At 45.8% G+C, this 13,089-nt stretch overlaps 1 protein-coding gene across 1 annotated transcript in view; it reads left to right on the top strand.

Annotated features, from left to right (window-relative positions):
* LOC146201605 (uncharacterized) overlaps positions 1-13,089 on the top strand; it is a 51,519-nt gene that overhangs the window by 308 nt on the left and 38,122 nt on the right. The window lies entirely within an intron of this gene.

The following is a 13,089-nucleotide window of genomic DNA, read 5'->3' on the forward strand; positions in this document are numbered from 1 at the left end:
AGAAAGGGCTGTGGCCTACGTGTAGGCTCCGCAGCTTCTTAGGAACAGTGTAAAAAACATTGAGGGTTGTCGCTCTTTCTTTGGCCTCTCGCTTCGAGGTAATAAGAGACAACTGGGATTGAACTGCGCTATATACAGGCGCAAGCTCTCTGTATACAGCACCATAGCGAATGACGCACTGCAGTATCATCCTTTCTGTGAAAATATGACACCACACCCTAATGCTTAAATGGGTCTCTGTCTCGACAGATCTTTCAATGCGACACGAAAGAGCCCCGTGCGTCAGCCAAATGGGCTAAAGCGATGGGATCCTCACTTGATATGTAAGGATTTGAGAAAGCTCCCGCGGGAGCTGTACAGATGCATATGCTTACAAAGCATCGCTTGTAGCGATGCCCTGAGGAGGGGAAAAACATGGCGCTTCATGTGAATCAAAATCGTAACGCCGCCAGCCAAGATAGTGCACAGTGGAGGGTGACATATGAGCCGCTAGGAGTTGCTAAAGCGAGCCGAGTACGCCTTCGGCTTTGTGGACTGTGTGTTGAAGTGCTTCCAACTGTCATTTGTAGTTTTCAGGAGAGTCAGAATTAATATTTCAAGTTGTTGAGTGTATTGAAGCCTTCGAGTGGATAATAAACTTGAATGGTTGGCATTGAAAATTCCGCTGCCTGTCATTCCGTCCTCTCCTTCGCCCCTGCGTTCGCAGTGAGCAAAAAAAAAAAAAAAAAAAAAAAAAAAAAAAACAATGGCTCTGACATAGTTGTCTTTCCTTCTGTCAGAAAAAACAGCAAAAACAAAAATATTGCCTGCCCCTGTAATCGAAAGTAGATGTAATAATGAAATTGTTACAGGCATAGCACATTGTCGACTGGGGCAGATAGTGTTCTATTGGGGCGCATAACCAGTAAAGCGATCGCTTTATGGAAGACGCCTCCTACCTCTCCTTTCATGAAGCTCAACGCTCGGGATTAGCAGCTGTCACTTCATTTAAATGCACAGCGATGCAGAAGCGTACGTGGCCACGACGCGACGCAAGCCCGAAAAGACTATAGAAAAATCAGCGCGTAAGTGGGTTCCCCGAGCGTGTATGTACACATCCGCCTGCCAAAGGTGGAAACGCCATGAGCTGACGCCGCATCACCGTAGTAGATATGATTCCAAATACGGGTCCCGAACGCGCTTGAAACTGCTGCCGCCTCGACCGCCGGCATAGAGCTGTCTTGCACTGGCGGGAGCGTGTGGTACCACGGCACTACCCTTGGCGACGGCGCGGAATCCGCTGTTACGCGCAGAGTGGCCCTGTTTCCTACCTCTCTTCTTAACATCTGTCCCAACCTTTATCATTTCTGGTTGTTACTGCACAGTACCGGGCAAGATTGCTTTCGCCCTGTATCAGGAAGAAGACGCCATCGGATGAAGACGTCAGGTTTTTTGGGGTGCTCGGCCTATCACAGCCTCTTGTCGTGTTCTCTCGTGGTACTTTTCCGTGCGGCTGTTGTTTCATTGTTCCAACCTCATGTCGTATTATCTTATAGAGTTTTCCCGTTCGGATGTAGTTTCACCGTTGACATATGACCCAGCTAGTTCAGATCCAGACCGTCCTGCACCCCTCAGAAGTCTCTGATAGGCAAAGATTCTGTAGGAGGGTTAGAGAGCGCAGAACTCGTCTCATTAATTCTTGTTCGGTTTCCGGGTGGTTACGGTTTGTCTCCTGGATAACGGACAATTGGTGTCCAGATGTTGGCTATAGGTTTTGGATCGACATCATCTTAAGCTCACCGACAACGGGAGCTGGAAGCATTTCATGTTCACGAGGAAAACTTTCGGACATAAACTTAGGGGCAAATTTCAAAGATGTAGTTTAATCGGGTATTTGCTGAAATATAATGCCATACAACGAATGCGCAGTTTCCGGAATATTGGGAATTTTGGCATGTTTGCTAAATTCGTACGAACTTTGTTCCAAGACTCGCCCTTCAGAGTAATACAAGCAACTGTTTTTAATACGCACTTAAAATGACAGACATTAATACGACTTCCTCTGGAGGATGGTTAATTTGCGATGGTTAATTTGGATTGAGCTCGAAAATACCAATGGCTGGCTTTAAATAGCAAGGCGTACTATGTAAATGCAGATACCTCGTACGAAATTGTAAGCTCTTATTTATATTCCTGTGTTTCTGAATGCCGAAAGACGATATTCAGAATGTCACACAGTTGTCTTTAGCTATTAGTGAAACTTTTCTTTTGAGTTCGCTGCATGAATTTTTTTTTTCCTATCCAACAGCACAGCAATGTTATCTTGGGTTATCATTAGTGGTTGAGAGTTCATATATACTACTAACAATAAGATAATAAAACGCGTCTATTGGTCTCTAGCAACCTCCGCACCAGCTCACGATAACGTCCAATGTTATCAACTGTTGCATATGCGAGTCCAGCGATGACGAACAAATCCCGATTTCCCATACTTAAGGACCAAATGTGGCATTAACAGACAAACACGCAAAAATACTCATTAGCAGTGGAGATCAATCGTCGGCGCAACTCCTTCATTCGCGATGCGTTGTTGACTTTACACGCGATAAATACAACGTACCTTTCCATGATTTTGCTTGAAATAGTAAAGCGCGTGCCAACGACTCTCGATGGAGGGCATATGAGCATCTCTTTAATAAGTCTTGTCGTTTTCACTTCATGTTGCTATGAGCCAGAGCAGCAGTCGCAGCTCAAATCCTTAAAGCCTTTGCAAAGGTGGAATGGTGACTCTTATGAGGAACACGCAAGCAAATGGCCGCTCTCTTCGAAGGTCGTCGCTTTTGTTACAGCCGCATGCGGAAGCAAACTGGCGCACGCACATAGAAAATCAGCGACCTGAAATTGGTGATTTGCAGAGCTTATTACTCCGCGATAGGCCGCCATTGGAAACTGACCAAACAACGTTCAACGCTAAAACCCCAGCTAGTGAGGGTAGCTTAGCATATACTGCTACAGGAATTAGAAGGTATGAAATGGGATGTCATAGGGCTTAGTGAAGTTAGGAGGCCAAATGAGATATATACTCTATTGAAGGGTGGACATGCATTGTGTTATCGAGGTTTACCGGAAAGACGAGATTTGGGGGTAGGGTTCCTTGTCAACAAGGATATAGCTGGCAATATAGAGGAATTCTATAGCATTAATGAGAGAGTGGCAAGCACCGCAATTAAGCTTCATACGCTGTATAAATTCAAGGTTGTACAGGCTTGTTGTACTACATGTAGGTTGTACATGTAGTCATGATGATCACGCAGTTGAAAGCTTCTACGAAGGTGTAAAATTGGCAATGGGAAGTAAATTGGAAAGTAAAGATGCAGTATACTTTACTAATGGGTGACTTCTATCCTAAGGTAGGGAAAACGCAGGCTGGAGACCAGGCAGTGGTGTGACTATGGAATTTGCTCCAGGAATAGCAAGAAGAAGTTGCTAGTTGAGTTTGCAGAGTGCAGTAACTTAAGAAGCATGAATACCTTCTTCAGCAAACGGAGGAACCGTAAGTATACATGAAAAAGCCCTGAAGGGGAGACTAAAAATGAAGTGGACTTCATACAGTGGTCTAACACCAGCATTAGGCAGGGTGTAAAGTAAATTGGAAACGTGCGATGCAGTGACCACAGGATGGTAAGGTATCGAATTAGTCTAGATCTGAAGAGAGAACGGAACAGATTATTACGAAAGAAATCCATCAATTATAAATTTGCTGTGAGGGGGAGGGCAGGCAAATTCAGGATCTCGCTACAGAATAGATATTCAGCTCTAACCGAGGATGGCGACATTACCCCAGAAGCAATGAACAATAATTTCAGAGATATAATTACTGAGTCAGCGGTAGAAGTAGGCGCTAGGATATATTTAGAGAGGATACCAGTCAACTACCTAGGGAGACGAAATATTTAATTAACAAACAACAAAGTTTGACAGCTTGCAATCAAACCGACAGGATAGAACTGAACGAGATATCAAAACTAATCAATAAGCGTAAAGCGCAGATCCAGACCATGAAAGGGAAATAATTAGGAGAACAAGGTTGTGATGGAGCACATTTGGCAAGTATTCACAGATTATGACTAGTAGCTTACCGGCATCGCTCAAGAGAAAACTGTATACAACAGTTGCATCTTACCTGTACTCACCTATACGGCTGAAACGTGGAGGCTAACAAAAAGGGTTCTACTTAAGTTGAGGACAACTCAGAGGGCAACGAAACGAAAAATGGTCGCTTTAACGTTAAGAGATAGGAAGCGCGCAGTGTGGGTCAGAAAAATAGCTCGAGTTAATGACATCCTAGTGGAAATCAAGAAGAAATGGGCATGGGCAGGGCATGCAGTGCGTAGAGTGAATAACCGATGGTCGCTTAGGGTAACGAATTGGATTCCAAGGGAAGGAAAGTGTAGCAGAGGGCGGCAAAAAGTTAGGTGGGCGCATAAGGTTAAGAAGTTCGCATGGGTAAAGTGGGTGTAGCTGTAGAGGACCGGGTTAATTGGAGGAGTATGGGAGAGGCCTTGGCCCCGCGGTGGGTATAGTCCGGCTGCTGCTGGTGCAAACGTTACAAGAACCAGTTACTAGAACCGTTACTATAACCGGAGCGCCACGCGGCGCCGCCGCTGCATTGCGCGGCGAGTAGCGCTGCAGTCGAACTATAATACCCTTGTCACACGGGCATGCTTAACCGCGGTTACGATAACCGTAGTTATCGGTAACCGCGGTTACGGTTGTTCACACGGCGGAACCGAACGCGGTTAGCCCGCTAACTACGGTTGGCGCGAACCGAGCTTGGCAACCTCGGTTTCATCGCTCAAACCGTGAACCAGAGTAAAGATGGCGGCGTCTCTGAGTGGTACGTGCGTTGTGCCTCCTGCATCTCTGGCATCTCCGGCGGCAGCTACGAGACTTCTGTGGTCGCATGAAGCAACGATGATTTTAATACGGCTGTGGGAGGAGAGGCTCCATGCTTTGCGGGCCTGTACGAGAAACGCACGCATTTATGCGGCGATTGCTGCCGACCTCAACGCTGGCCTGCAAGCCATGGACGAAGGGCCCTATAGCCATTCACGTGTAGCTGCCCAACGTGCATAGACCTTGTGGATAAAAACGTTACCGTGTAGTGTTATTAAGTCGTTTATTGTAATAAATTAATGGCAATTTGGTTGTCTATTTGGAAACCACGTGATCGCTGTCAAACCACCGAACGGTGGGCCTAATCCCCGTGTGGCAGCGGCGAGATGACGGTTTCCTGTAACCACGGTTCTTCCTGCTAACCGTCATACGCGCACGGAATATCAAGCCTAAACTTCTTATAGCCTGGTAGTATATACACCGAAACGTGAACGAGCTGCAGGCGTTTGTTATTGCACTATTCGTCGTGTGGCCGAAAAACAATCACGGCAATTAAGAGTTTCAAACGAACTGGTCAAGTTGCAGAGCAGAAGTGCAACGCACGTTAGCTGCCAAGGCAATGCCTCTGTCATTCGCTCTCATCTTCATCCGACCGCGAGAAACAAGTGAAAACAGGTACCACTTTCTTTTTTGTGCTTTCTGGTGCAACCAACCGCACCACACATTGCAGGAATATCGGGAATAATGCTCGAAAACGCAGCAAGCGCCGCGCATCCAATGCAGACATCCTATGCTTTTGCCTACACCACGAAAGTCACTGCTGTCGCCAGCGCCGCCGCATCTCCACTGACGTCACGGGCTGACGCTTGTCTATAGAACCTACCCCCATGGCTTGCATTCACACTCCTGATGAAGGCCAGCTTCTGGTCGAAACGTCGAGTCCAATAAAATGTTTCTTTAGATGAAGCCTGCCCTTCGCTCTATAATTTTTTAAGCGGCCAAGTATGTTAAATATATATATATATATATATATATATATATATATATATATATATATATATATATATATATATATATATATATATATAGAGAGAGAGAGAGAGAGAGAGAGAGAAAGAGAGAGTGAGAAACAAGTTGATTTGAACCAATGTTGTGAATTAGGGTAGGTGGGTCCTGTGTGGCCCCCAGGTGGGGCGACATCCTGGGCCCACGGAATAAGTGGAAGTTGTAAACGAGGCTTGTGTCATGCATTGCAGTGGTCCATAAGACCTGTAACATAGAAGAGCGCGCTGCAGGGTTTTGCGCTTTTTCTTTTTAACTTATTCGTTTGGGTCATTGAACAGGCGTGAGCGCCCAAAGTAACTTGGGCAAACCAATGCCGCTGATTAAAACCGGTCTACAAATGAGATTAACCTCAATCGGCGTTAGAAAATGTACATTTAGTGGTTTATGAATAAACCACTTGAACGATTTTAATGCCGAGATTCCTTCATTTCCGAAAAAAGACTACCCAGCTAGCTCTAGCCTGGCCTAGGTCCACAACTTCAGGCCCTAGCCACGCCCGGGCCTGGCAAAACAGCCATTTTCAGGCTCGGCCCGAGCCCATGTAGTGCTCTAATACAAACCACTTTATTAAACCTGCCCGTAAGTTCATTTTTGAAGTGTGCGTACTTCCGTGAGTCCTTTTCGTGCTTGAAGGCCCCTTTTCGTGGTACTATGCACAGTAAGTCAATGGAAGACTAAAGCGCGCGCTCAAAGACCCGCCCACGCTAATCGGGTACCGTTATATTCCTACAATTCTGAAAATAATAAAGCAGTGTGCGGTGTGAAGAGTTTAGCGCGACAACCTGAAGAGAAAAAACAAACAAAAAAGAAGACGTACGCAGCGCAGTCGCCTGCGTTTGTCTACGCTTCCATTCCTCTCCAAGTTGCCGCGCTTTCTGTTCACAGCAAAACACAACACCAACTTGCCTGAGGGCATGTTTAGTGCAATCTACCCCCTGATTTCGCAATGCCTGCATCACCGCCGAGGTTTCAACTGAGACAAATGCTTTTTCGTAATCAATGAATGCTATGTATAATGGCTGGCTATATTCCGATCATTTTTCTATCACTTGATTCATGGTATGGATATGATCGATAGTAGAGTACCGTTTCCGAAAACCTGCTTGATCCTTTGCTTGATTGCAGTCTAAGGTTGTTCTGATTCTATTAGCGATTACGTATATTACGCGTGTTACGTATAAGGTATATACTAAAATACCTTATACGTAACAGACAGTAAGCTGATTAGTCTATAATTTTTAAGGTCCTTAGAGTCCCCTTTCTTATGAATGAGGATAATGTTTGCATTCTTCCATGGTTCCGGTACCGTCGATGACACCAGACACTACGTATACAGGGTGGCCAGTTTTTCTAGCATGATATCCCCTCCGTCCTTCAACAAATCTTTAGTTATCTGATCCTCTCCAGCTGATTTCCCCCTTTTCATAGTTTCTAATGCTTTGTTTTTCCCTACCGCCAATTTCATTACGGTCCTGACTACTTTGGCTACTGTAGAGATCTGTATAGAACTCCTCGGCTACTTTGACTATCTTGTCCAAATTCGTGAGACGTTGCCCGCCTTGTCCCTTATCGCAATCAGTCCCTTAGTACAATCAGTGGTGCAATCGAACTCAATACAAGCAGTCCAAAGATATATGATTTGATTGCGTAGCGTAACGTTTGCATTTATTCACAATTCACTAATTAGGATAATCAATACAGAAGTGGAGTTAGTTTAGTCATGCTATATAACGATACAGGATTTGATGCTGCAGCATGAAGGTATACATTTTAATCACGGATAACTAAATAAGTCCTACGCATAGTCCAGCGAAAGTATACACTTTACAAAGTCATAACAATGTAGTACTTAAACAATGTAGCGTTCAATATAGTCCCAATTTACTAATTACAGGGTAATAACGGAGAATTAAATTAGTCGAATGCAATCACATCAACATAAGCTACACAGCAACTGCAGACACATTCTATACATACTTTCCGTACACGGTGGGTAATAAACAAGTAAAACTACGCATTAAAATTGCCCATTGATCAATACGCATGCACGCTCACTTTATTTCAGATTGCTTAATCAACAATAACTAAAAACAGGGAATAGTCCTTATTGATTGCACGACCGGCAGTTGTTCGTGCCGCTATTCTGATACTTCGCGTTTCCAATTGCCAAATGTGGCTGGGAAAATATTACAAAGCCTGATCTCGAAGCTTTTTGACATCTAGACAACTTGTCTTAATTAAAGCATGCGCACATAACTAGTTTCTGAAATGTAGGCGTGGGCGTTTGATTTTTCGTACAAATCGCACAAAATATACCACAAATGTTTAGTCTTCCCTGTTAGCAAAAACCAGACAAACATCCCGCGCGCGGGCTGCTGCACCTTAAAAATAGCTGCTTGCAAGGTTTTGCATTAGTTCGTAACCGTTTTGTGACTATGAAAGTTGCAGCTATTGAAAAAAAAAAAAAACAGACAAAAAGCCAATCGCATTATTGCTTCAAACAAATTATCACTTCGAAAATGCTATACCCCAGCTTTCACTGCCGCTCCAAGGCGTCAGTCAGGAGCCGATATCGACCGCCGCGCCACCAACCCGGGAAAGGCGCCGGGCGCCTCCCGCGATGTACAGCGGAGGCGGGGAGTTTTGAAGTTCTAGTAACGTTGGCTAGATGGGGAGGTGAGAGCATCGCGCCGGCCCGCGCATGTCGCAGTCATTCACGCTAGCGACAAGTGGCGCGCGCGCTGCAACTTAAATCTCTCCTCCCCGCCGTTCTGCACCGGCCGAATCACTTTTCTGTGGTTGACTGGCTGTGCGCGCCGTTCTTTGAGGCTGGTCTGGGCGTTTGTGTGCTATCGATTATGATTTCGTTTGTGCAGTGTAGCCTTAACGTGCCATAAGCGCAAGCGTGGCAATGGAAAAACGTCCTAAGCGTCAAACGCACAGTTTCGCCCCCGGCTGCACTTCAGGGTACGTCTCCGCCAGGAAGAATGGCACGTAGGTATCTACCTTTGCTGCGCCAAGTGATGACCAAAGGCTCAAAGTGTGGCAGCGGGCGATTTCACGAGCAGACAAACACCTGGACAAGACATCGGTGCTATGTGAGTTGCACTTTGAGCAAAGATTCATCGAGCGTGACTACACCCACGTTGTAAATGGTGAGGTCGTAAAGATTCCCCGCGGCCGACCATGCCTCACTGAGGACGCAGTACCGACACTTTTTCCGAACACACCCACGTATTTGTCGAAGAAGTTGCCTCAAAAGAGGAAGTGGAGGACGTCAAGAGGAGAAGTGCTCGGCAAACGAATGAAAGGAAACGACGGTACGTCCTGTGCATCTGCTGTTTTCGGGGCTGACAGTACAGACGAAAACGTGGGCGTAGACGACCCAACAGTGCTTCGTGATGCGTGCACCGTGGAAAAGTTAGGCCACTTGAAAGATAAAAGCTTCCACGTCCATGCTGGTCCAGAAACTTCGTTGCGGAAGCACCAAGAACACGTGCATTTAGTGTTTGTGTGCTTGAGGGTGACAGTGTTTGCTTTAGGAAGCTTGTGTTGTGCTCGGCACAGGATACGCACTATCACTGCATCGTGTTCGTGCAAGGCGCAACTCTGAAGAAAGTCGATGTGCTTGATACCGAAGCTGTCGAAAATCTTCTTCGCTCTGTTGACCAAATGTGTGTGTTTCCTGGGCTTGAGCAGAGCTTGGCGCCAAGTGAACAGCGTCGTAGCCACGACCAAGCTAATTATAGGCTGCACGGAAACAGGCTGCACAGCAAAAATTGTCCTGGGGTATCGCAAGATGAGAGGCCATGTGTGCAGTGCAGATACTTTAGGAGGCTGTTGGTGAACCAAGCCTGTTATAAGAGGAAGAAGACAGTAGTTTCTGCAGCGAGCGCGTCGAAAAACTCGTCAGACGCAACCTGCAGCTCCGTCGCGAAAAGGCAAAGGTTGGTAAACTTCAAACCACAATTCCAAAGATGAAGAAAGACAATGCCACTATTTCCGAAGAGAAGCTTGAACAGAGCCTCACTGGACTACCTGAAAAACAGCGGCAGCAAGTGCAAGCATGCTTTCACGCTTCCAAAAGAAAAGGAACGCAAGGAATGAAATACAGTCAGGAGTGGGGGTTAGAGTGCGTCCTAATGAGGATAAAAAGTCCCAAGCTGTACGAACACATTCGCAGGCACAATATAATGGTGCTTCCCAGCAAGAGCTGTTTGCTCAGGTACATGAAGGGATATAAGAGCTCTTTCGGTCTGAATGAGAATGTTTTTGCAGCAATCGAAGAAAAGACCAAAGACATGAGCGAATTTCAGAGGCATGGAGGCATCTCCATTGATGAGATAAAGTTGTTGGAGTGCCTGAAAGTAACAAGCAGTGGGCTTATTGAAGGCTTCGTGGATCTGGGAGCCTATACCACCCCGGACCAGAGCACGGAGACCTGCGACCATGGTCTGGTAGTACTCTTCCAGCCATTTTCCGGCAACTTTCAACAGATTCTTGGCGTCTTTGGGTCCCACAGTAATGTGAAGGCAGATGTCCTTTCCAAAAATCGTCATTGACGCCACGTTGGCAGCATAAAAGTTTGGCCTGTTCGTGGATTTTGTAACCACGGATGCTGCATCCTGGAATCGCAGCATGTGGCGGTCATTTGGTATAAAAGCAACAGCTGACAAAACGGTGTGCAAGGTTCAGCACCCTGCAAATGACCATAGAAGTTTGCACTTTTTATCAGACTTCCCTCACATGGTTAAATGTGTGCGTAACTTGTTTTATCCACAGGCCTTCATATACCGGAAGGATATGTCCGAATGGATGTCATAAAGGAAGCTTAGACGTGTGACAACCGGGATGCTGTGAGGCTTAAAACGATGCCTCATGTGACTAGGGCGGTAATTGAACCGAATGGGTTTGAAAAAATGAAAGTGAACTTCGCCTTTTCACTTTTTAGTGATGAGGTGCTCAGGGGATTGTACGTCTACTGTGATGACATCGAAAAGATATGCGGCCATGGCTCTTGTTTTGCAACAGAATTCTTCCTTCGTACGACGGATGTCGAAATTTGTTGCAGCTATGACATCAAGGTGTAGTGGCGCCATGCGCATCGGGTCAACAAGTCATACTGAGGTGAAGGATTTTGTTGCTTACCTGGATGCTTGGGAGGCACAGATTGGGAAGCTAGGCTTCCTCACACCTGGCACTGCAGAAGGCCTTCGTGTGACGCTCGCCAGCACATTGTCGATTCTCGATTATGTCAGAACAAAACTCGGCTACAAGTATCTATTGACCGCACGTCTGAGTCAGGATCCATTAGAGATTTGGTATCTTGAGGCAGATGTCTGGGAGTAACGATCACCCTACTCCATCTCAATTCTTGTTGTCTGTAAATTCATTGTCATTTTGTAGCCTAGCAAAACCTCCAGCAAATGGCAATGTTTCGCCTTCACTGATATGCAGCTTGCTCTCTAGCAGCAGCAAAATGCAAAAACAAATTCTAGGAAAACTGGACCAGCTTATGGATGTTGGGTGCCTAAACGAAGTCAATGTGGTACTTGAATCATGCGGCTTTAATAAGCCGCATGATATTGGTCACTTAATAGTGACCATGATGCCACAATTTTAAAGAGCGACTCTCGGATCGCCTACTATGTCACAGGCTACGTTGCTCGAAAGATGTTGAAGAAAACGAAGTGTGATGACTGCTCGAAGGCATTACTTCTGCCAGCCACTTCAGAACTTCCAGAGGAAGCTTGCTTGACACAGGAGATGGATAAAGGTGGGCTGCTGTACCCGTCTTCAGATCTTCAGGAACTGATTGCAAAACTGGACGACTCATTTACGCATTGTTTTAGTTTCAACAGGTTAAAAGCAGACAGCTTGACGGACTTAATCTCGTGCTTGGCTAGGAACAGGCTGAACATGGTTGGCTATGGCAAACACAACAACGAGGTAACGAACACAGTCATAAAATTCTATGCTCTCACAAGGCTTCATTTTATATTTCAAGCAGAGAACAAGTCAAGGATGGGGAAGAGGCAAAAAATGCGTCACCCCAAGCTCAGGCGTGTTACATGAGGAATGCGTTGTGGAATTTTCTCAGTGAACAAATTAGTTCTCAACCCATTGACTGCACTTCCATGTGACTGTATTTCCTGAGTTTTTATCCAATACGCTATAGTCTCACCATTTTACTCTTACTGACAGTGGTTGACCACATGTATCTGGTCCTGAAATAAAATCCCTGTGCTGTACTGCCACGTTCCCTGACTACTGTGTTTTCTCGGATTGAAAGCGAGGACAAGGCACGCAATTTGTCTTCGACAATCATTGTAGCATTCTTAAGGGCGTTTTTGACACGGAATAAACAGAGGATGATGGTCAGATAAAAAAAAAATGTCCTCTGTCAATTTATTCCTGTGCTCTGGTTATCCAGGTATTAGCCATGAGCTGTATTAATAAAACTTAAGCAGAGAACAAAACTAGACAGGTACACGCTGTTGTCACACACACGCCGTGCTAATTTTTTTCTGGGGGGGGGGGGGGGGGTATTTTTGGGGAGGCGATACTGGACGCGGGTTATGCCGGCCTATGTCGTGGCAAAACATTTTTTTTGTTCTGCTCTTAGGCTACATAACATTACTTGTTCGCTCAATTATCGGCTGGGTTTGCACTCTTACTGTCCGCTGCAAAAATAAAATCTTGTGTGCTGTCCTGTGTAATTTTTTTTAATGGAACCTGGGCTCACAGTCGAGAGAATACAAGCACCTTATTTATGTATGAACCTGTCCTGATCTTTCACGGGCAAAAATATAGCTCAGAATAAAAGTTGTTTACAAACGCTTCCTACTCGTCGGTGTTTTCAGGTGCCGGCTTGGGCGTCTACATTTACGTAAAGTGCTCAGCTTGTTATCCTCCAGTTTAAATTAACTTTGCACGCTTATTGATTAACTATTTATGTCCGTATGATGTGCAAGAATCACAGAGTCAAACACAGGCTCCTCGACGCAAAAACAACACACAACCGGCAAAACTACCTCGTTCACGAAGCGCGGCAGAGTGCGGGCGCCGGGCGAGCGCGATCTAAGTGCCGACTACAGCGCCACCGCTGCAAGCATGATTGCTTGCTACACTCCACGGCGGCCGATGCTC

This window comes from Amblyomma maculatum, chromosome 1 (assembly GCF_055883805.1).
Source record: "Amblyomma maculatum isolate TAMU_Amacu chromosome 1, ASM5588380v1, whole genome shotgun sequence".
Classification (NCBI taxonomy): Eukaryota; Metazoa; Arthropoda; class Arachnida; order Ixodida; family Ixodidae; genus Amblyomma; species Amblyomma maculatum.